Raw genomic sequence first — 22,530 nt, 5'->3', positions numbered from 1 at the left:
ACATGATGTTGTCATTGTACACAGGAACTCACATCAGCTATGGTTATTTTCACAAGACCTAGACAAGATCAAGCCAACCAAAATTTCTACATTAATGGAGCAGATGGTCTCCAGGGCTTAGTTCTTACTGAGACACTATTGTCAGTTGCTGGCTGCTGAAAGAGGGGGAGTTATCCTTTTTTTTGATTTATTGCCACTTTAAGACTCCTTATGCTCCAATGGGTTGTCCTACACCCACATATATATAGGTAGTACTTCATAGACTTTGTAGTTACCAGGAAATGGCAAAGGATGAGGAAGAAAGACAAGGAGGAAGATATGAAGCTGGAGGGAGACATTTTGGAGTCATGGGGGCAGCTGAAGGATAGAAATATGAAGTGAGGGCATATATGGTCATATTTTATTGTATATATGTACAAAATATTGAAAGAATAAAAAAATTAATTCAAGAAAGAGAATATGCAAACAGACAGAAAGCACATTCAGTTCTTAATTGTGCTGGGCAGCACCAACTACAGTAGACATTGTTAGAATTTCAAGCTAGATGAAAAATTGTAACAAGCACTGGTTTAATCTGTTGAAACAGTGATACTTTCTGAATGCTTAGACTATGCTAAGTACTTCTCTAAGACCCTCTTCCTTATTAATTTGTTTAATCCTTTCTATAAACTTGTAGAGTAAATAATAGTATTAGCCTTATTTCACAGAAGATAATAGAGCATGAAAATCCTACAGCAGTGTATGACTTTTAAAATGTTGATGCATAGTAAGCTCCCAGTCTACTATAAATCTCACATGTTAATTCTTTCTTACAAGCAGTTGCCCACTTAGTTGTATTCCATTGCTGTGACTGACTTTTTGTTATTTATTTTACTGACTAGAACCCCTCAATTGGAATACAAAAAATAAAAATAAAAGTAAGTTTGTAAGGTCTTCTTTTGGACAAATGTGTTGAGGAGAATAAATATTTTGGCCCATATGATATACAATTATATCTACTCCAGGGTTATTTGGTATCTAAAGTCAATAGTGGTTAGTAGGAAAGACAGGAGAGTGAGCCTGGTTAAGCTATATTGTAAGTCAGCATTTGCATTCATACATCACTGTAATTAAATACAGCAGTTCCTGGGAGAATTCCTTTTCATAAGTAGAGGCAGTGTTGATTGAACTTGGATAAGAAAATACCCACTGATGAATTAAGATATGCTGAAAGGTGAGGAGGGAAATACTGAGCTCAGATTGCCTTCCTAGGACTTTTCATCAGTATCACCTGCAAATACATGTGCTCTTCAACTTGCTAATGGTAACCCTTTGTTAGGCCCTCAGGCATGTGTTCTTCCAGTTCTATCCTATAAGACTATGGTAACAGTAACTCAAAACCCCGGCTTCTCTATCTGACAAGCAGATAACCAAAATAGCAAGTTAGAAGTGTGGTTCAAAGAAAACAAGATGTTTTGTTCAGTGCCATAACAACAGCAATGGTCACACTAGGTGCGAAGAATCAACCACAACCTACATAGGCATTACTTATTTAAATAAGAAAATAATCACAATACTACTGGTATCATTTGTAGGGGCAGATAGTAGATGTTACAATACTACTAAATTATACACTCTTCATTCACCCATTCTGAAGTCTTGTTTTTATTTCTTCCATGACAATCCTCAGAATTTATATTTACCATATTTTTGCTCATTTCTTATACTAGACTGCAGACTTCAAGGGGGACAAGAACTATCCTTAATTTTGTTTTGCATTAAAAGCCCAATGCAAGCATGGTATATATATAAAACATAAATTAAACACTTGTGGGGAAAGGACCTAATTGAAGGAGAGTCTAACTATAGGCCTCTGTCCTTACTGACTAAACTACACTGTCATAATGCTCTGAACTTCCAGCACTGCATTTTGGTCAGCTCCTAAGATTAGTCCTTTGTAATATTCCACAACAAATCCAATTCCATGATCTGTGTCAAAAGAGGTAGAGAAATAACAGTTATCCTAAAAAAAACAACACTCTATTAGACGTTGTCTTCTAGTCTGCCTCCTCTACTGTCTAATTCTAGGCAGCATGCTTCCAACTGGGATATACACTCTTCCAAAGCATCTAATCACACAGAGCAGGACTGGCTTTGAAAAACTGTTAAAATTAAAAGAACATTTTCCAGATTCAATCCCCTCCTTGCACTTCCAAGCCATCAGTTGTCTATTTATGACTGTGTGCTTCATTTTTCTGAGTTCTATTTCTAGGCCACTAATATCATCTCATGCAGAGAGAGATGTATTCAGCATTCCATGTGGTGTCATTTTCTGAAGGGGGTGAAGTCTCATTTTGAATGCCTTACTATTCTTTCTTACAGAGTTTTGGAGCACATAAACCAACTGTCTCAAAGGAATAGCTCCCTTCTGTTCCTGCCATTCCTATTACTGGATTCTAATAGTGAACAGTAAATATGTACATAATATGTTTCTCAAAAAAAAAATCTCTTTCCTCTGGGGAAAATTTTATGTTCTCTGGGACTTTGTAAACTCCAAGTGCAAAAGGCAAGGCAATAACTTACAAGAAACTCAAATATGCATGACATAATTCACTGTCTTCTATGTTTTTCTTATTGAAAATGACTAAGCAATAGAGAATCTACCATGACTGTGTTGTCATTCAAGAAAAGCTACATTCTATTGATGTAGACATTACAAAGATTACCATTAAGAGGCTAGTGAGATTACTCAGTAGGTCCATGTGCTTTGTATGAAGACTTGATAATCTGAGATCCATCCTCAGATCCCATAAGGTGGCAGGAGAGATCTGACTCTTCGAGCTTTCTTCTGACAACCAGAGGTTTATCATATCCAGAGGTTGCAAACACACACACACACACACACACACACACACACACACACACACACACAGAGAGAGAGAGAGAGAGAGAGAGAGAGAGAGAGAGAGAGAGAGAGGAGAGAGATACAGAGGCAGAGATAGAGAGAGGGAAATAAGTAAATATTTAAAATTATCATTAAACAATTAGTATGTCAGGCACTAGTTATGTGTTTTCCAATTTATCTAGTTGTTAGTGTTCCTGGCAATTCTTGAAGTTGGCACTATTACCACTTCCATTCAAAACATGAGGGAACCAAACTATAGAGTGGTAGAGTGGCAAAATAATTTACCAGAGGATCAAAACTTGTAAGTGAAAGTTGAGACTATAATATGTTCATCTGACTCCAAACATCATACTTTTAATATCTTCCAATATTAGTTACTTTTCTATTGTTGTGATAAAACACCATAACCAAGGCAACTTACAGAAGGAAGTGTTTATTTGGACTTAAGGTTCCAGGGGGATGAGTCTGTCATGGCAGGGAAGTCCCAGGCATAGTGGCTGGTGTAGTAAACTAGGAGCTCACAACAGGAACCACCAGCAGAAAGCACAGAGAGTAAAATGGGAGTGGTCTAATGCTTTAAAATCTCAAAGTCTGCCCCCAGTGACATATTTTCTCCAGCAAGGCCTCAATTCCCAAACTTACCCAGAAAAGACTGTCATCTGGGGACAAAGTATTCAAATATTCAGAGAAGTATAGAACACCTCCTAAACCTACCTAAACAGAGATTATGGAGGATGTGCCATTCAATCTACACACTACCTTATATTACCTTTCAGGAAGACCATAAGAAATGATATAAGAAGGTTAGGTTAAAAAATGCATGAAACGATTGTTAGCTTGTTTCCATAGTAAAGCAAATTCAAAGAATCCAAATATGAAAAGGTGATTTAGAAAGTGACATTCTAACATGTAAGAAAAACTTTCAAAAAAAGAATACATCTAAGAAGAGGAAGATGTACAGATGACAGAAATTTATATAGACGGAAATACCTCTGAGGAGAATGAGGAGGTAATGGAACTTGACTGCCAAAAGATGAGTGGGTCTTGGCAATGATGCAAACAAGGTCATAGTGATGGTTGTATATCTGAGTATTCTTTTAAAAATGCTGGATTGAAAATTGTATGATTGTGTTTGTGTGCTATGTCAATTATATTTTAATAAAGATGTTTAATAAAACAACAAAAAAAAGGTAAGGATGAAATTAGAAACCTTAAGAGCATACTAATAGAAACATGCTTCAGAAAGATATAGAATGATTAGATGTTTAAAGTAATTTGTTCTGTACCTTTCTGAACATAACAGAAGACCTTTCCTAAATTTGTCTGCAAATTTTGAAGATAGCACCATTGCCTGTCTACATGCTGTGCATCCTCTGGACATCTGTGCTTGGTTTCCAGAGTGGGGACAAGAATGCATAGCTACACCGAATCTTCGGTTTTGAAATCAGACTAATGTTATATCTAATTCAGTCCTGTTTGTGGAAATATGATTAGTACACCAATCTGGGGGATGGTGGGTAAGGAAGAGTTATGTCATTGTCACCAGAAACCCAAGAACAGTATTCTTTGATCTGATAACAAAAGATATCAGGGCCTAGAGAGAACACAGTATAGACCTTCAGGCAGTGGAGCCTGGCTACATAGCACATCTTGAAGGTTCTTCAATGAGTTGAAAACTAGTCCTTTAAACAAAGACTTTCTAATGCAATTGAACTATGCTCCATTTGTCAGTCTCTGGCCTGAAAATGACTCAAGTGCTTATACTTATATATTCACAGAGTATATATTTAGCATTTCCAAAAACACTTGGTTCATTTTTCAGCAGTTTATTGAATCTGACTTTCTCACTTGGTTAATCTTCCTATTTAATTGGTCCCATAGGAAGATAACTAGTCTTATTTTTCTGTCTCTCTAATTGATCCTTTTTAGTGAATATTATCCTGGTCCCTGGAAATACTCTTACTTTTACTTTTAATCTAATCTCTTCCTTTTCATATATTTTAGTGTTGCTAAGTAAACACAAGGCTTTGTACATTCTAGGCAAGCTGCCTACCATGGACCTATATCCTCAGCCTTAAGGATTTCATATTTCATTCCTTGTTTCATGATAAAGTGGGAGCAATCAGAGAAATAGATTTTACCACTACCAATTGTTAGAAAAGACGGACATTACAAACACAAATATGTCTGACCTTGTAATCAATGATTAATGAGGCTGTTCAGATCAAACATGTCACTTGAATTAGTCCACTTCCAGTAGTCCATGTTCTCAATACTGCAGAATCATCATCTGTTAAAAATACCAATGATTTATTAAGACAGAAAGGAACATGAACATCCTTTATACACAAACAATTATTTGGTGACCTTCTCCACTGAACCTTTCCTTAACTAATAGTGATTTACAGTTAGGGCATCATCCATTCATTTCAAGGACAATTTCCCCTGGCTTTGCAATAGATGCTCTGATTTAACCTTTGACATTAAGGCCACAATTTCCTGTTCTTGGCAAAATGAACAACGTCTTAGTCTAATAACTTTCTCTGTAGGGCGTGTTCTCAGGCTATGCAAGCAAATGGGGTCAAATTATGTAGCATCTCTGGTATCCATTATTGTTAGTTTAGTATGAGCCACACAAGTAGAGTCCAGTATAGTGATCATGCATTTAGTTTTGTTAAATCTTGAATGCAATAGATCAAGCAATGTTTTAGAGTTTTAGGACTCCAAGCTGAGTCTTAACAGTCTCTAGAGAAGTTATAAGGGAAAATATTGACTTCTCATGACTGATCCTTAATACCTCTTTAACCAAAGCAATTTTATATGTTTAATATATCAAGATTAATATACTCTTTGATTTGAAAATTCCTATGAGTAAAATATCAATATTCCATGAGTCATTACTGTAGCCTATCCAGCCATCATTAACCATGAGCATTTATGTTATCTCCAAATAATGAATTTAGAGTAACAAAGGAAGATTCTTTCTCAAAAATACATGGTTACATTTGCTATCCCTTAGTTTTTCATATCCATTTTTAAAATATTTTTCAGCCCCAAAGTATAGTTAAATGTTACCAGGTACTATAATAACAAAAAAGAACATAAAACAAAATAATGGAATAGAATGAGGAGAGTAGTGATTAGAAGAAAAAAACTGATATGGTGAGAATCAAGAAAGGCCTCCAAGGATGTACTATTTAAGGTGAGATGGTATGGAGAGGAAAGATGAAGTGAGAACTCAGTGTACCAGTAAAAAAGAGGTAGGGTGATTCATTCTGACTTTAGAGAGACAATTTTGAGTTGAAACATGAATGAGCTTGCATTGACAAGCCCAGCCTGGGTTCAGGGATCAGTTTCAGGTAGTCAGTCTTGCACAGCCAGCCCACTACCTAATGAGACATTTCACCAGCCTTTTAAATTGTATAAGGTTTCCATGTATTACATAGAGTATGCATCTTTCTTATATTGTCTGATCCATCACATTAATAAAATTTGGTTTGGTATTCAGAAAGAAAAAAGAAATAGATAAAGGAAGGAAGGAAGGAAGGAAGGAAGGAAGGAAGGAAGGAAGGAATAAGGGAGGGAGTGAAGGAAGGAAGGAAGGAGGGAGAGAGGAAGGAAGAAAGGAAAGAAGGAAGGGAAAAAGCCTAGTCCTGAGGTTGTTTGTGAAATAAATAAATAAAAGAGAACTAAGAAAGCATCGAGAAGATTGAGTTCTATAATTTAAGTTAATAATGATAATGATGGTAGCTTAAACTAGAGTTCTCAGTACAGACTACAGAAAGTATTCAAGGCTTTTTGGAACCCATTACCTATGGTGTATAGCCTTGATGCAGGGGAGGGGCTTGGTCCTGCCTCAAGTGAGTGTTTCAGGCTCTGCTCACTTCTGATGGGAGGCCTTACCCTTTTGGAGGAGGGGATGGGGAAGGTTCAGGGGCAGAAAAGATGGAGGCAAGCGGGAGGAGGGATGTGGTAAAGTGAAAGATGTCTGATGACAGATTAAACATGAATTCTGGAAGAAAAAAGAGAAATTGAAAACTATTCTTTAGATTCAGCATTAAGAACTTGGATCTGTAACTGGACCAATAAAATTAGATAAAAAATAAAATAGAACATCATCACAATTAGGATTGACCAAGGCCAAAAGAAGAGTAGAGGACTAAGATGAAGCAAATTATGTAAATTTCTGGTATGTAGCCGAGAGAGAGAGAGAGAGAGAGAGAGAGAGAAAGAGAGAGAGAGAGAGAGAGACAGAGAGAGACAGAGAGAGACAGAGAGAGACAGAGAGAGACAGAGACAGAGACAAAGACAGAGACAGACACAGACAGACACAGACAGACAGACAGACAGACAGAGAGGTGAGATAGAGAGAGAGAAATGGGCAGGGGAACAGGGAGAGAGAGGGTGGGAGAGCAAATGAGAATCTGCATGTGGGGTGTTGGGTGTTTTCTTATTTGTTTGTGTTTTGCATGATGGCTGGTGGGCAGACCCACTCTGTCTGTGGACACTTGTTTCTGTTCCATGGATTTGGGCTCCAGGAGGGAAGTTTGTGGGAGGAAACCTGGAATGTTGTGGGAAGTCACTGAGGAAAGACAGGGTGGGTGTGTGCTGCAGGCATCCTGGTGGCAAGAGTGAGAATTGCTTCTTGTCCCTTAGCTTCTATGTGGCCTGTCCTCAGTCCATTTGAATCTCTTCAGAGAGCTGAGTCCTGTGTGTGCCTAGGCCCTGCCACAGGTAGGTGGGTGTCCCCAGAGGATACAGAGAGTTCCATGCCTGACAGGGTCTTGGGGATGTTAGAGAAAGGAAAGGGAAAGAGAAGTTTCCTGAGTGGTGCCTGGTAGTTTGTGTAGGGTAGGGTCAGGAGGCATGAGGTGAGGGCTGGGAGGTGGAGGACTGTGCAGAGGAGAGAGATTGTGACTGAGCTGGAGGTGGGTCAGAATGGTTGCCTGGTGACGCCTAGGAGACTGTTAAGGTGGGGGCCGGGCCTAGGTTTGGTAGGCAAGAGGGCAGGTGGGTGCAATGTTTCTTCTTTTGATGTGTCCTTGTCCCCAACTCAGGGACCTGGACAGCCCGCCCGTTGAGTGGAGGTTGTGGATGTCCCCCGGCCCTGGTGGCCCCTGCTGCGGATGATGTGGGACAGCATGCACCTGAATGCCCATCACTACCAAGGCCCAGGTTTTGGAAGGAAGCCGTTCTCCTCTCCCATCTCAATATTTAGACCATGGGACCATGGGACACGGGAAACAGGCCGCCGACCCTGGAGCCCTGACCAGTGTACACAGCTGCCTGCCCTTTTGCCTTGTGTCCATCCGGGAATGGCCATCTGCCAGGTGGGAAGCCCATGCTGGGCCTAGGGCCCCATTGAGTTGGGTGGTCGTCTTCCTGGTGGCATCTGCACACCTTCCCGTGTGCTCTGGACTCTTGGACATCACCACAACCCCACCGCCCTAGCAGGACCAGGGTCAGCCTGGGAGAAAGAGAAGGTAGTGAGACATAGGTATCTGGAGAACAAGAGCAACAATCAATTGAGGGATCATCACAGAGGAATGAGACAAAAGCTAGAAACCTGATTCAGATCGTCTATGTCAATGATGGCAGATTGGGAGAAATTAGGCCACAAGTAAATCCTAGACAACCCCAATGATGAGAGGCCAGGAAAAGAGGGGATCACCCAAGTTCCAGAGAAGAATCATTGTCAGAAAAGGAGAGACACAGCAGGATGTAGAATGTAGTACCATGACGTTATAGAGGGGAGTGTTTCAGGAAGGATGATGTAGTCATCTTTGTCAGCAATTGCTGAAAGATCAAATCAACTGAAACCAGAAGTGATAACAGAATTTCATGATTTGACAGAGAAGTAAGAAGTTGTAGGAAAGAAGTGGTAATTAGAGGTTTTCAACTCTTTCTGTTGCTTATCTAGCCACGTGGATATTCAAAATAAGAACAGCCATGCAAAGCAATGAATGGCACAAAAAAAAAAAAAAACCAGGAGAAAAAATTGTGAAGAGTAAACAGCACAAAGAAATGTTTACTTTTTCCATTATTATATAGTACTGTCACCGGTTAACTTTTAGAGATGGAAGTCTTTGATTTCGGAAGGGCTAAAGGAAATAACCTCACAACAGGTGTTCCAAAAGAAAGACATGTATCCCGTGCCACCCCAGGAGAACAGAACAAGTCAATAAAGATTAAAAATGTGTACAGGGAAATGTCAATACTAATCCTGTGCAGACAACATTCAAATCATTGTAGCAGGAAGATGCAGAGGCAATTTAAAACCATGACCTACAGAAAAAAAAAGGAAAGAAAAAAAGGAAAGAGAGCTGGAGAGATGGCTCAGCAGTTAAGAGCACTGACTGTTCTTCCTGAGGACTTGGGTTCAATTCCCCACATTCACATGGCAACTAACAACTGTCTGTAATTCAAAGATCCAACATCCTCACACAAACATACATGCAGACAAAACACCAAATGCACATAAAAATTAAATAAATTTTAGAAAAAGAAGAAAGAATAAAATCATGACGTACATCTACAAAGGATATGCTAGAACACTTACCCTTTTGTAATATTGCAACAATCACCTCACCCTCCTCAATCTTTCTGGCCAATGGTAAGCCAGCTCATTTACCACTGATTTGTGTCTTTCCCAAGAATATATCTTCTAGCCAATGGTAGAGATGGGCTTCTGATCAAAACAGACGGAATATACTTGTAAATACATCTAAGAATTCAGTATTGACTCATTTTAAATAAAGAGTGTTTCTACAAGGGTGAATATAACTTGTTTATGCTGAAATTAATGTAGAATACTTTATTCACTGCTATTTCTGTGTATATGAGCTTGTTCTCAACAAACCCACTCTAAGATCTAAGTACACTATACTTTTGAGAAATGAAATCTCATGATGCTCAATCTACTTTCCTATATTAATAATGATGAATATGGAACCGCCCCTGGGTCCCGCCCCTGGGCACCAGCCATCCCTGGAGGACCTGCCCAACTTTGCCCCAGTTTCTGCCCATTCAGTGGGCCCTGCAGGAAGGCTCCCCTTTTCCAAGACTGCAGACAGACCCTGCAATCTCCACACTCTGCCCCCACACCCATATGCCCCAGACCCCAGCCTCTTCCTGAGACTCAGAGACCAGCCCCCAGCTCCCATCCACTCTGGAACTTCCATCTGGCCAAGAGACCCTCTAGTGAACCCTACAACCTACACGCCCTGCCCCCACACCCATCTGCCTGAGACCCCAGCCACTTCCAGAGAAATAGAAACCAGACCCCAGGTTCCATCCTGCCTCAGAACTCCCATCTGGACCAGAGAGCCCCCAGCTACCCTCCGCCGTGGAACTACCATCTGGACCAGAGCTTCCATCCTGCCATGGAACTCCCATCTGGACAAGAGGAGCTCCCATCTGGACAAGATAAGGGGATCCCAGGGACTTCCTGAGACTCAGAGTCCAACCCCCAGCTCCTATCTGGCCAGCACTCTCATCTGGACCAGAGCTCCCATCCAGCCCAGAGCTTCCATCTGGACCAGAGAGAGGCTCCCTAAATCTGTCAGCTCTCTCTGGACCAAGTACATGGATAATACCAAGAACAAATCCACGGGGAGATGGGCAGACGTCAAGGGAGAAGTACATACAACAAAATAAAGAGCAATGAAGCATCACCAGAACCTAGCCCTTCTCCAACAGCTAGACCTGAACATCACAGAATAGAAGAAGCAGAAGAAAACAACCTTATAAGTAACATCATGAAGAGGCTAGAGCCTTATATAGAAGAAATCAAAGATAAAGTGGAGGAACAGACAAACAAAAAATGGGAAGAATGCTATAAAAAACTAGAGGAAAGGACAAATAAAGCAGACGAAAATAATAAGTCCCTGAAAGAAAATCATGAAAAGGCAACAAAACAGATGAGGAAAACAGTCCAAGACCTGAAGAGGGAAATAGAAAAAATGAAGAAGACACTATCAGAAGGAATGCTGGAAATGGAAAATCTGAGTAAACAAACAGGAACTTCAGAGGCAAGTATAACCAACAGAATGCAAGAGATGGAAGAGAGGATCTCTGGTGTTGAAGGTACGGTAGAAGAAATAGATTCATCAGTCAAAGAAAACACTAAAACCAACAAATTCATGACCCAAAATGTGCAAGAAATTTGGTACACCATGAAAAGACCAAACCTACAAATAATAGGGATAGAGGAAGGAGAAGAATACCAACTCAAAGGCACAGAAAATATATTTAACAAGATCATAGAAGAAAACTTTCCCAATTTAAACTTAAACTCATGGGAGGATACTAGATCTAAAACAAAGATGACTAGACTACTATACAACTCCAGGGAGGCTACCTAGAAAACAGGACCCTAGGAAAGACCCAGGGATCACCCAATGACAGAGAAATGCATGAGATCTATATGAACAACCTGGACGAATCCACAATGATACATCCTCTGTAGACTGTTGGCAATGGTTGAGAGAAAGCCTGATCTGATCCAGTCTGGTGATCAGATGGCCAAGCACCCTAACAGTTGTGCTGGAACTCTCATCCAATAACTGATGGAAGTGGATACAGAGATCCTCAGCCAGGCCCCAGGTGGAGCTCCAGGAGTCCAGTTCTCAAGAAAGATGAGGGACTGTAAGAGCGTGAATTGTTGAGACCAAGATTGGAAAAGCACAGGGACAAATAGCCAAATGAATGAAAGCACATGAATTATGAACCAAAGGCTGTGGAGCCCCCAGCTGGATCAGGCCCTCTGGATAAGTGAGACAATTGAATAGCTTGAACTGTTTGGGAGGCATCCAGGCAGTGGGACCAGGACCTGTCCTTAGTGCATGAGCTGGCTGTTTGGAACCTTGGGCTTACACAAGGACACTTTGCTCAGCCTGGAAGGAGGGGACTGGACCTGCCTGTACTGAATCCACCAGGTTGAGCTGAATCCCCCATAGGCGTCTTGGCCATGGAGGAGATGGGAATGGAGGGGAAGGGATCTGGGAAGGTGGGAGCAGGGGGGGGCAGGAGGGGGGAGGACAGGGGAACCCATGGCTAATGTGTAAATTTAAAAGACAAATACAATAAATAACAAAAAAAGAAAGGTGATCTCCAAGTAAGTGTCTAGTGCTGTTGGCATAGGTTGCCATTCTTCATCTCAGGCATCTTAGTTTCATCTCTCATTGCTAAGATAAAACACCCTTACAAAATCAACTGAGCAGAGAAAGTATTCATTTCACGTCACAATTGTGGGTCACAGTCCGTCACAGAAAAGAAGTCACAATGGGAGGAGCTGAAGAGAACTGGTAATAATATACATATACATATATATGGCATATATATATAATATTAAATTTTGTATTTTTATATATAAAATATATGGAATATTATATATGTGTAGTACATACATAATATTAAAAAGAGAGATCAACAAAATAATGATGAATTTGTGTCCAACTTTGTTTTATAGAGATACTTTTCTAAAATAAACTTATGCTCTCACTGTAAAGGTATAATAGTTACACATTTGTATTAATTAACTAGACATTGTATAGTTTCAGCAGTTTTTCCAATAAGTCTATTTATAACATTAGTTGTATGAGTTCTTAAGGCATAAACAACTCTTTTACAAGATTGATATTTCTTGATTTTTTTAAAGAAAAGTTCTTACCAGGCAGTGGTGGCACACACCTTTAGTTCCAGGACTTGGAAGGCAAAGGCAGATGGATCTCTGTGAATTCAAGGTCAGCCTGCTCTACAGAGTGAGTCCCAAGATAGGCTCAAAAGCTAAACAGAAAAACCCTGTCTTGAAAAATAAAAGTTCTCTTTGCATAGCCTAGGATAGCCTGGATCTCATTATGTAGTTGTATTCCCTCAAACTTGTAATCCTATTGTCTCTCTGCCTCTCAAATTATGAAAGTATACATGTGCTATCACACTCAGCTACAAGATGATCTTAATGACTTTGTAGAAGACCCTGAATTATATACAAGAATGTTTGGGAGACTATATAATGTATATGCCCTTTGGTCACAAAAAAAGCACCACTGATGCTTTGAGGAGGTTTCATTTCAATGTGATGAAACTGTATCCCACTCTTTCATTATCAACTTTTATATTGTATTAGCCTGAAGCAATTCTTTGCTATGATAATTATCTGAAGGTTTAAAAGGCTTAGAATTAACAACATTACAGACAAAAACAGAGATAAAGGCAAGGTAACATAATATGTAATCCCCATAGAAGAGTCAATCATAGTTTTATATTTAAAAAATCAATACATGGAACAAAAAAGCTCTACAACAAAATTTACATTTTTTCAACAAAAATTATTTTAATTATTAATCTAAACATTATATACTTAAATCTACAAATTGCTTATAAAAATCAAAGATTTAAATAAATAAAGCAGCATAGAATGTACATGGATTGTATAATTCAAAATGTCATATTTACCCAAATTGATCCAGTTTGAGTTGAAGCAGTTCCAAAATGGAAACACATCCAGTGTTCATGGATTGGTAGAATTAATATTGTGAAAATGGCCATCTAACTAAAAGCAATTTATAGATTCAATGTAGTCCAAATAAAAAAAATCTACAACATTCTTTATAGAAAAAAAATCTAAAATTTCTAAGGAACTAAAAAAGACCCACAACAGAAAAAGCAATCGTGAACAAAAAGAATGCTTGAAGGATTGCTATTCCAGACTTCAATATATAAAACAACATAATCCTGGCCTCAAAACAGCAATGTAGACCAATGGAATCAAATAAAAGAACTAGCCATGAGTACTTGTAATTACAGCCATCTGATATCTGACAAAGAAGCAGGAAAAAAAACAGCAACTTCAACAAATGGTACAGGGAAAATGTGATGCCCACATGCAGAAGTGTGAAATTAAATTCATATCTATCACCCTGTACAAAAATTATGTCCAGGTGGAGTGGAGAACACAATTTTAAATATGGAACAATTAAAATGATAGAAGAAAGTATAGGAAGGGCACTACAAGGTATAGTTGTCAGAAAGGACTTTCTGAATAGGAATCCATGTGCCAAGGAATTAAGGCCAGCAAAGGACAGTTGGGACTTCATAAACTAAAGAGCTTCTGAGTAGCTAAGGAAATAATTGAGTAAAGAAGCCCACAGAATGGGAAAGAATGTCTGGCAGAGGATTAATTTCCAAAATATACAAACAATGCAAAAATCAAAACCAAAGAAACAAATGACCCGATTAAAAAATGGGCTTGGGATCTTAACATATAGTTTTCAAGAGAAGAAATAAAAATGGCAAAGTACTTTGAAAAGTGTTCATCCTCCTTATCAATTAGGAAAATACAAATGAGTACAATTTTGAGATTTTATCTCACTCTAGTCAGAATGGCCAAGATCAACAAAACAACTGACAACACTGAAGAGACTCTAAAAATCAATGTGAAGAATCCTCAAGAAACTAAAAATAAATTTACTATATGATTCAGCTATACCACTCCTTGGCAAATGCCCAAAGGATTCAACATCCTACTGCACCAACACTTGCTCATCAATGTTCATTTTGGCTGTATTCACAATAGCCAGAGAATGGAAACAAATTAAATGCCCTTCAACAAGGTAATGAATAATGAAAATGTGGTGCGTATACACTATGGATTACCATTCCGCTGTAAAGAAAAATGAAATGAAATTTTCACACAAATGGATGGACCTAGAAAAGATTATATTCAGTGAGGTAATACCCAAACATTCAAATCCTTAGATATGACTACAAAACACAGAATAACCACAGGAACTAGGAAAATATTAAAGGACCACAGAGGGGGTCTTAGGAGGACAATGGCAGGATTATAGGTGATATGAAGTGGCTCCAGTTAGAAGGAGAATGAGGGACAAATGACAAATAGCACCAAGGTTGTTTGATAAATTCTTAGGGAATCTTAATTTATACATTCATAAAATTATACACAATACATGAAGTATGTATATGTATGTACCAGCCACTTGAGCTGGTACTACTCCCAACAAGAACCATAAATGAAAATAAATTAATTAACTAATCAAATAATTAAAAAATCAGTACCAGGCACAAGAATTTCCTTTCAAATAGTTGGTCAGAGTAGTCTAAATGACTCCCAAAATAATACAGATTATCAACGTAGCCCTTGTTTGCCTTTCAGGGGATGAGGATGGGCCCCTATTGGTGAAGACAGCAGACACTTAGGACACAGGTATCCATCATTAGGGCTGAATATGACCTGAAATTCTCTTTCTTTCAGTCTAATTTTTATGGCTCTAGATATACCATGCCATCTACCAAAGGAGGAAAGAGATTAACTAATCCTACTCAGCTACAACACCTATGAACTGCAACAATTACCAGCATAGCAAGATATGCACAAAAGTGCAATCAGTGGCACTCATGTGTTGGTGACAACCAACCACTGTCTAATTGGACTTAAGGCACACTGAACAGGCAGGAAAGCACACCTGGAATTGGTTAGGTCCCTTGGACTTGTGGGGTAATAATAGATCTTAGAAAAAAACTACTATAACTTTAATAGACCATTAAAAGTCTTTACTACATTCTAATTCTTATGCTTATACCCGCAGAGAAGATAGGTAATGTCCCTCATTATAAAATAAAGATTCTTTTTACAGCATAGAAAACCCACAACTAAACACAATGCAGAGACCAACAGACTGTGGGAAGCCCAGCCCCAAATAGACACATCGACATCACAGCAGCTGCTATTTATGTATGTGTGTTTCAGGGAACATTGTTGAAGAAAGAATGTCTGCGTCAGAATACCAGAAAAAAAAGGTCTGTTTTGAAACAGTTTTTCCTAGAAATATAGACACAAACAAGACCTTCATAATGGTAATATTAATGGACAAGTTAATGTGGAAGGGGGAAAATGTCATGGAGTCCCACCTCTAGAGAAAGAGCTACATGCAAGAAATTATTGCTGAGAAAAGGAGAATTCACCCCTTCCAGGGATGAATTTTATCCAAAGTAGAGCAGTCAGCATTGAGATCATATACATAATAATAACAAAACTGACTCAGCAAGTTTTATCTGTGTACATATACATATACACATATATTTATGCAATGATAATAAAGAAAACAAGACTACTTGACAGTGGGGGACATGGGAGAGGTTTATAGATGGATAGCTTGAGAGAGGAAAGCAAAGGAGAAAAGTGATAATTTCGTTCAAATAAAAACATATTCCAAAATAAAATAAAAAAACTCATGGGAGTGTTGTTTCAAATATAGATAAGCTTCCTCTAAAATGTATATGAAAAAAGCATGGGCTAAAGAATAACTAAAGTGTAAGTACTCATTCTACTTTATAAGAAAGCTCACATCCATTCCAGAAAGTATTACAATAGAGGAAGTTTGGACATTTAAATCAATTACTAGATGAAAGACTACAAAAGTTAATTCATACAGATATACTCAAAGGATTTTGAACAATATATATATATATATATATGGTAGATATAGGCACTCTCTTCAAAAAATCATCTTGGAACTATTTAGTGCTTTGGGACATAAAACTGAAACTTGATCTGAACCTCCCGCCTTATACAAAATGTCTAGAAGTAGATCATGAACTTAAATTCAAAACCAAAAAAGTGTAATATTTAAGAAAAATGTAAGATAAAAGTCCTCAGGTTCCTGTAATGAGAAAAGATTTCTTAGTCCTGACAATTCACAAAGGCATAGTCCATAAAAGAATAACTTGATAAACTGTATTATATTAAATTTTTTTAAAAAGGTCTTTGACATACCCTATTCAGAGACAAGTTACAGACACTGAGGCGTGGGAAATAGTTGCAACACATATGTTCAACATAGGGCTAGTATGCTGAATATAAAAATAATTCCCAGCACTGAATAGACAATAAGAATCAAATAATCTAAATAGAATATGAGGAAAAGACATGATGGTACATTTCACTGAACACCATATACATATAATAAATAAATAAATAAATAAATAAATAAATAAATAAATAAATAGATAGATAGATAGATAGATAGATAGATAGATAATAAATAAATAAATAAATAAATAAATAAATAAATAAATATGATAGGTATGGTAAATTGTATCAATATAAACTTCTTGTGATATTTATACCTATGTAAAATAATATCATGGATAAAAACTTACAGTATATTGATGATAATTTAAATGTTTTCATTCATTTATTGTGTGTGTTTATGTTTGTACATATACTGCAGCATTCACATGTAAGTCACAGAACAACTTGGAGTTTGATCTCTTCTTCCACCATGTGAGATCTAGCAATTGAATTCAAGTCATCTAGGGTCAGATTTAATGGCAAACACCTTTACCCACTGAGCCATCTCATTGACCCTCAATAATGTCTTTGTTTTAATCCTTTTACTTTTCTTCTCTCCTCCCTTCTCTTATTATCCCTCTATTCCCCTCCTCCCTGCTTCTTCCCTCTCTCTTTCTTTCTTTTGTGAAAGGGTCTCATTTTAAGTAACCTAGAATGGCCTTGAACTCACAATTGCCCTTCTGCTGTCTCCTGAGTGTTGGGATTACAGGTGTGCCCCACCATGCCTGGCTTGCATGTAGATGAAGGTATAGTAAAAATAAAAGTATTATAAATCAATGAACATTTAAAAGGAAACTGATAATAAAAAGTATGTATCTGGAAATGGATATATTTCTTGTGTAGAAGGAAGCTTTATAGGCTTTCATTTTAGTGGAATTTGGTTTCTCAGAGGCTCTTTTGCTCTCTTATCTGATTCTCAGGTATGTTCTCAGTGAGATAGGTACATTTTGGTCCTCTCTCCTTTTTGTGTATTGCTTTTCTTTGCCTGGTTCTTGACAAGTTTCAAGAGTACTGTAACTACCATTGAAAGGCAAGTGGAGAAAAATTTCTTTTGGGAAATATAGGACTAAAAGTGATATATGTATATATATATTTGAAATAACAAATGGGCTCAGACCTGCCTCAACTGAATGTACCAGGCTCTGCTGACTCCACATGGGAGGCCTTACCTTTTCAGAAGAGGGACTAAGGGGTAATTGGGGGGAGAAGGCAGGTGGGAGAGCAGGAGGAGGGAAAAGAGGGGGGATCTGTGGTTGGTATGTAAAAATTTTCTTAATAAAGAAAAATAAAACAAATTCAGAGATGCTTATTCCAATGCTGCTCCTCTGGCACATGCATAGACATATCCATGGACCAAGTGAGAAGGCCCAGCATATTACCTATGTTGTCCTGGAGTAGAATAAAATAAAAACAGAAAGAACATAATGGTAGACTCTGGAGAAGGCAAGACCCAAATTAAAGTTATGGGAAGATGCTTCTTCTGGCTGTATTCCACCACCTTTGCTTTACTTCTCTGCCCCTGGAGAATACACAGGTCTGCCTTTGCATTGGGGATTGTATTTTTTTTTTTTGAGCTGAGGATCAAACCCAGGGCCTTGCACTTGCTAGGCGAGCGCTCTACCACTGAGCTAAATCCCCAACCCTGCATTGGGGATTGTAGTAAATACTAATACTGGGATCTCAACTAGAATGACTGAGGACTCAGAGATGTATTAAAAAATAGCATGCCCCAGGCTCTTTCCTCAAGTCTCATTTATATACACATGGGTATAATATATGGAGAGCATGTTCTCCTCTCTGTAGAGGCTCCATCTCAGTGCTAATAGTTATGGGCTAATTTAAGATATAAGAGCTAGCTAGCAAAAAAGCTTGAGCCATGGCTATGCAGTTATAATTCATATAAACCTCTATGTGTTTACTTGGGGGACACAAGTAGGAGAGATTTGTTCCAACCGCCAGCAGGCTGGGACACAGAAAATCTTCTGACAACAGCTACAACTTTCAGCTACTACATGGACATGGAAATATAGCACTAGTAATTTTTCCTTTAGATATATGCTCAGATGTGAGATAGCTAGGTAATACGAAAAATTTACTTTTCTTTTTTAAAAAAAAAAAATGTCATACTGGTTTCTGTAATGTCTCTACTAATTTCTCACAAACATCTTTTATTTTGTCCTTTTTTTGTCATAAACATTTCTGGGATGATTATATCTAATGATGGTCTTAAAGTGCATTTTTATGACTGCTAATGAAGTTGGTCTTCCTTTCTTAAAGCTGTTGCCTATTTGAAAATCTTCCTTTAAGAAGTATCTATTCTTATTCTGTACCTACAGTAGTTTATTACATGCTTTATAAAGAGCTATTGGAGCTTAAAGAACCTCAACATAAAGAAAGGATGAATTGCTAAGAAAACAGAAATGCTAATTATACTGATTTGATCATTACTGCACAGAAATACTAAAGTATCACAACTCTCCATAAATACATATGATTTAATCTTAATCTTAATTTTAAAACACAAAATAAAGTACAAGCATTTAAAAGAAAAACTAAAGCCAACTCCACTTAATTTTTTGTGAAAATAGAAAATTATCATTTTATTTTAAGAAGCAGATATTATCCTACCCAACTAGAGAAACAAAAATTTGCAACCAATATATCTAGCAAATGCAGATAAAATAAGACTTCCAAAAATGTTAACTGTTTAATTTTAAATATATAAAAGCAGTCAGTATAAATCAAGACACAGTAGTATTTGTGTCAGAGGTACATGTCTGATTCAGTATTGAACAATCATTAAATGGACTCTCTGGAAATCCACTGGCCATACCAACAAGGGAATCTTGTAAGCAACCTTCACACTCCCTCCTGTTCCACAATTCCAGTTCCCCAGTCTAATCCCCAGCATTGTAGCAGACCACATGCTGTGGCCTATTCTTTCCTGCCTCCATTTCTAAGGAATCACCCAGATCTTCTACAGCCTTCCCCCATCAACCCATCCCATTTTCTCAGCTATCAGCACCTGAGGCACTCCCTGGAAACCCACTGGCCATACCTGCCAGTAAATCTAGTAGGCTCTCTCTTCACTTTCCCTCTTGTCCTCCAATTCCAATCCCACACTCCTATTCCCAGTTCTGTAGCAGACCACCCGGTGTGGCTTCAGGTTCCTCTTTGTCCCCAGTTCCAAGGATATACAAAGGTCTTAGTGGCACACCAAGCTTTCCTCCCTCCTGTGAACCTTCTAAGTCCCCCTTCCAGCCCATCCCCATTCCTTAGTGTCAGCTCTGAATATCTAGTAACAATTCTACCAAAGACACCCAGTGGCCACACTTAGCAGGATCTCAGAAGCATTGCTTACCAGGCAACCCCACAGCCAGTACATTCTCCTAAGAACCAGAGAGGGAAACAGAAACCAATGAACATGAGAACAACCCAACAAAGAAAAGAGCAGATATTAGCACCTAGAATTAAAATCATGACACAGTAGCATTTGTATCAGAAGTATATGACTAATTTAGTATTGACAAATCATTAAATGTACTCCTTGGAAACCAGATGCCTAGATGCAAGCATAAAAACAGTAAGAGCCAGGACATTATGCCTCCACTAGAGCCAGAAAACCTACCTCTGGTGCTTTGAATAAGAATGGCCCCCACGTGCTCATATATTTGAATGCTTAGTGAGCAGGTAAGGGAAGGAACTCTTTGATAGGATCAGAAGGACTAGGAGGTGTGGCCATGTTAGAGGAAGTGCATCACTTGAGTTCTGATTTCAGGTTTCAGAAGCCCTCACAAGGTCCTCTGTCTCTCTGTCTCTGTCTCTGTCTCTGTCTCTGTCTCTCTCTGTCTCTCTCTCTCTCGCTCTCTCTCTCTCTCTCTCTCTCTCTCTCTCTCTCTCTCTCTCTCTCTCTCTGCTGAAGTTGCTGAATAGTATGTAGAACTCAGCAACTACTCCAGCACCTTGTCAGCCAGTGTGCTACCATGCCCCCTGCCATGATGATAAGCCTCTGAAACTGTAAGTAAGCCCTCAATTAAATGCTTTCTTTTATAAGAGTTGCCATGGTCATTGTATCACTTCAGTACCATAGGAATTAGCCAAAGGCATCAACAGATCAGACTGCATGAAAATAAAAATTTTTCTGTAGAGCAAAGGAAACTATGTAAGGAGAGCACACATCCCACAGAATGGAAGACTGTTTTTACCAGCTAGATTTCAGACAATTCATCCAGAATATACAGAGAACTACAGAAATTAAATATTATGCAAATAAACTCACCAATCAACAAATGGACTAATTAATTGAGTAGACAGTTTTCAAAAAATAAACACAAAAGGTCAATAACTAATTTTTAAAATTTTCTATGAATGTGCATATGAATAGGTCTCTGTTTCTTGTAATTTCTCTTGGGCTCTTTTCCTTCTGTTTGTTTTGTCTAATTCTAATGTGTTAGATTTTTGAATAATACTATATTATTGCATCATATTTTATTTTATTATTAGTATCCTATAGAAGCCTGTTTGTTTTCTAATGAGAGACAGAAAGGGAGTGGATGCAGGTAGGAAGGGGTGTAGCGAGTGATGGGTGATGTCGCTATGTATGCTGTGGATGTGTGTTGCTGATTGGTTGTTAAATAAAATGCTGATTGGCCAGTAGCCAGGCAGGAAGTATAGGCAGGATAAGTAGATGAGGAGAATTCTGGGAAGAGGAAGACTGAGTCAGGAGTCCCCAGCCAGACACAGAGGAAGCCAGATGTGAAGGCAGAACCGAAAAAAGGTACCAAGCCATGTGGCTAAACATAGATAAGAATTATTGGTTAATTTAAGTGTAAGAGCTAGTCAGTAATAAGCCTGAGCAAATGGACAAGCAGTTATAATTCATATTAAACCTCTGTATGATTATTTTATAAAAGGCTGCAGGGCTGTGTGTGAGAGATTTGTCACCACCATGGGCCAGGCAGGACACAGAAAAACTTTCAGCTACAGGGGAGGACCTGGGAGGAGTAGAGGGAGGGGAGACAATAATCAGGATGTATCATGTGAGAAAAAAATACCTATTTTCAATAAAAAAGAGATAATTACTTAATTTTCTTGTTCATAAATGCCAATGCATTTGATAGAATGAAAGCAGCTTTTATCAACTGATATGATAATTTACTATGGCTTGATTACTCATTCATGAATAGATACACTGTAGATGTTTCAAAATCAGATGTGATACTTAAAACAAAGAGAAAGGGACTTTGACCCCTGGGTCAAATCCATCTTCCTGCTTATTGTTCAAATAAAAGTTTGTTGAATACAAAAATATATATGTATGTGTACAGACAGACTTATATACGTAATCTGTAATATTAGGTTAATAAATGATTCTTATGACTTTTTCATAGTTCCTTACTGTTATTTCACACCCCTCCTTCCTTCTCTATCTGTATTCATCTCTCTCCTCTCTCCTTAATTATAAGACCTAAACAAAGATGATACTAATAAGGGAAACTTCAAAGGGCCTCAACCCCTAAACAAAGAACTATCAGCAACTAAAGAACACTGAAACTGGCAGAAATAGTCTTCCATAAGAAAGAGCCTCCTAATTAGCTATCTAGTACTAAGTGGTCAGCTCTGAAATTGTTCATTCATAGATAGTTAGGTAAATAGATAGACAGACAGAAAGATAGATGCAAGATTGTATGGACTGAGAAGGTTATAATTGTATAGTTAGGAGTGTGTGTGTGTGTGTGTGTGTGTGTGTGTGTGTGTGTGTGTGTGAACAAAT

General features: G+C 38.2%; 1 protein-coding gene across 2 annotated transcripts in view; it reads right to left on the bottom strand.

Annotated features, from left to right (window-relative positions):
• Rtl4 (retrotransposon Gag like 4) overlaps positions 1 to 22,530 on the bottom strand; it is a 364,780-nt gene that overhangs the window by 221,120 nt on the left and 121,130 nt on the right. For both annotated transcript variants that reach the window (XM_036174648.1, XM_036174649.1), the window contains exon 2: positions 5,077 to 5,174. The gene's annotated coding sequence lies outside the window, so the exon portion shown is untranslated. The remainder of the gene's footprint in view (positions 1 to 5,076; positions 5,175 to 22,530) is intronic.

This window comes from Onychomys torridus, chromosome X (genome assembly GCF_903995425.1).
Source record: "Onychomys torridus chromosome X, mOncTor1.1, whole genome shotgun sequence".
Taxonomy (NCBI): Eukaryota; Metazoa; Chordata; class Mammalia; order Rodentia; family Cricetidae; genus Onychomys; species Onychomys torridus.
The sequence above is the reverse complement of the archived record's forward strand: the minus strand, read 5'-3'. Positions and strand labels throughout refer to the sequence as shown.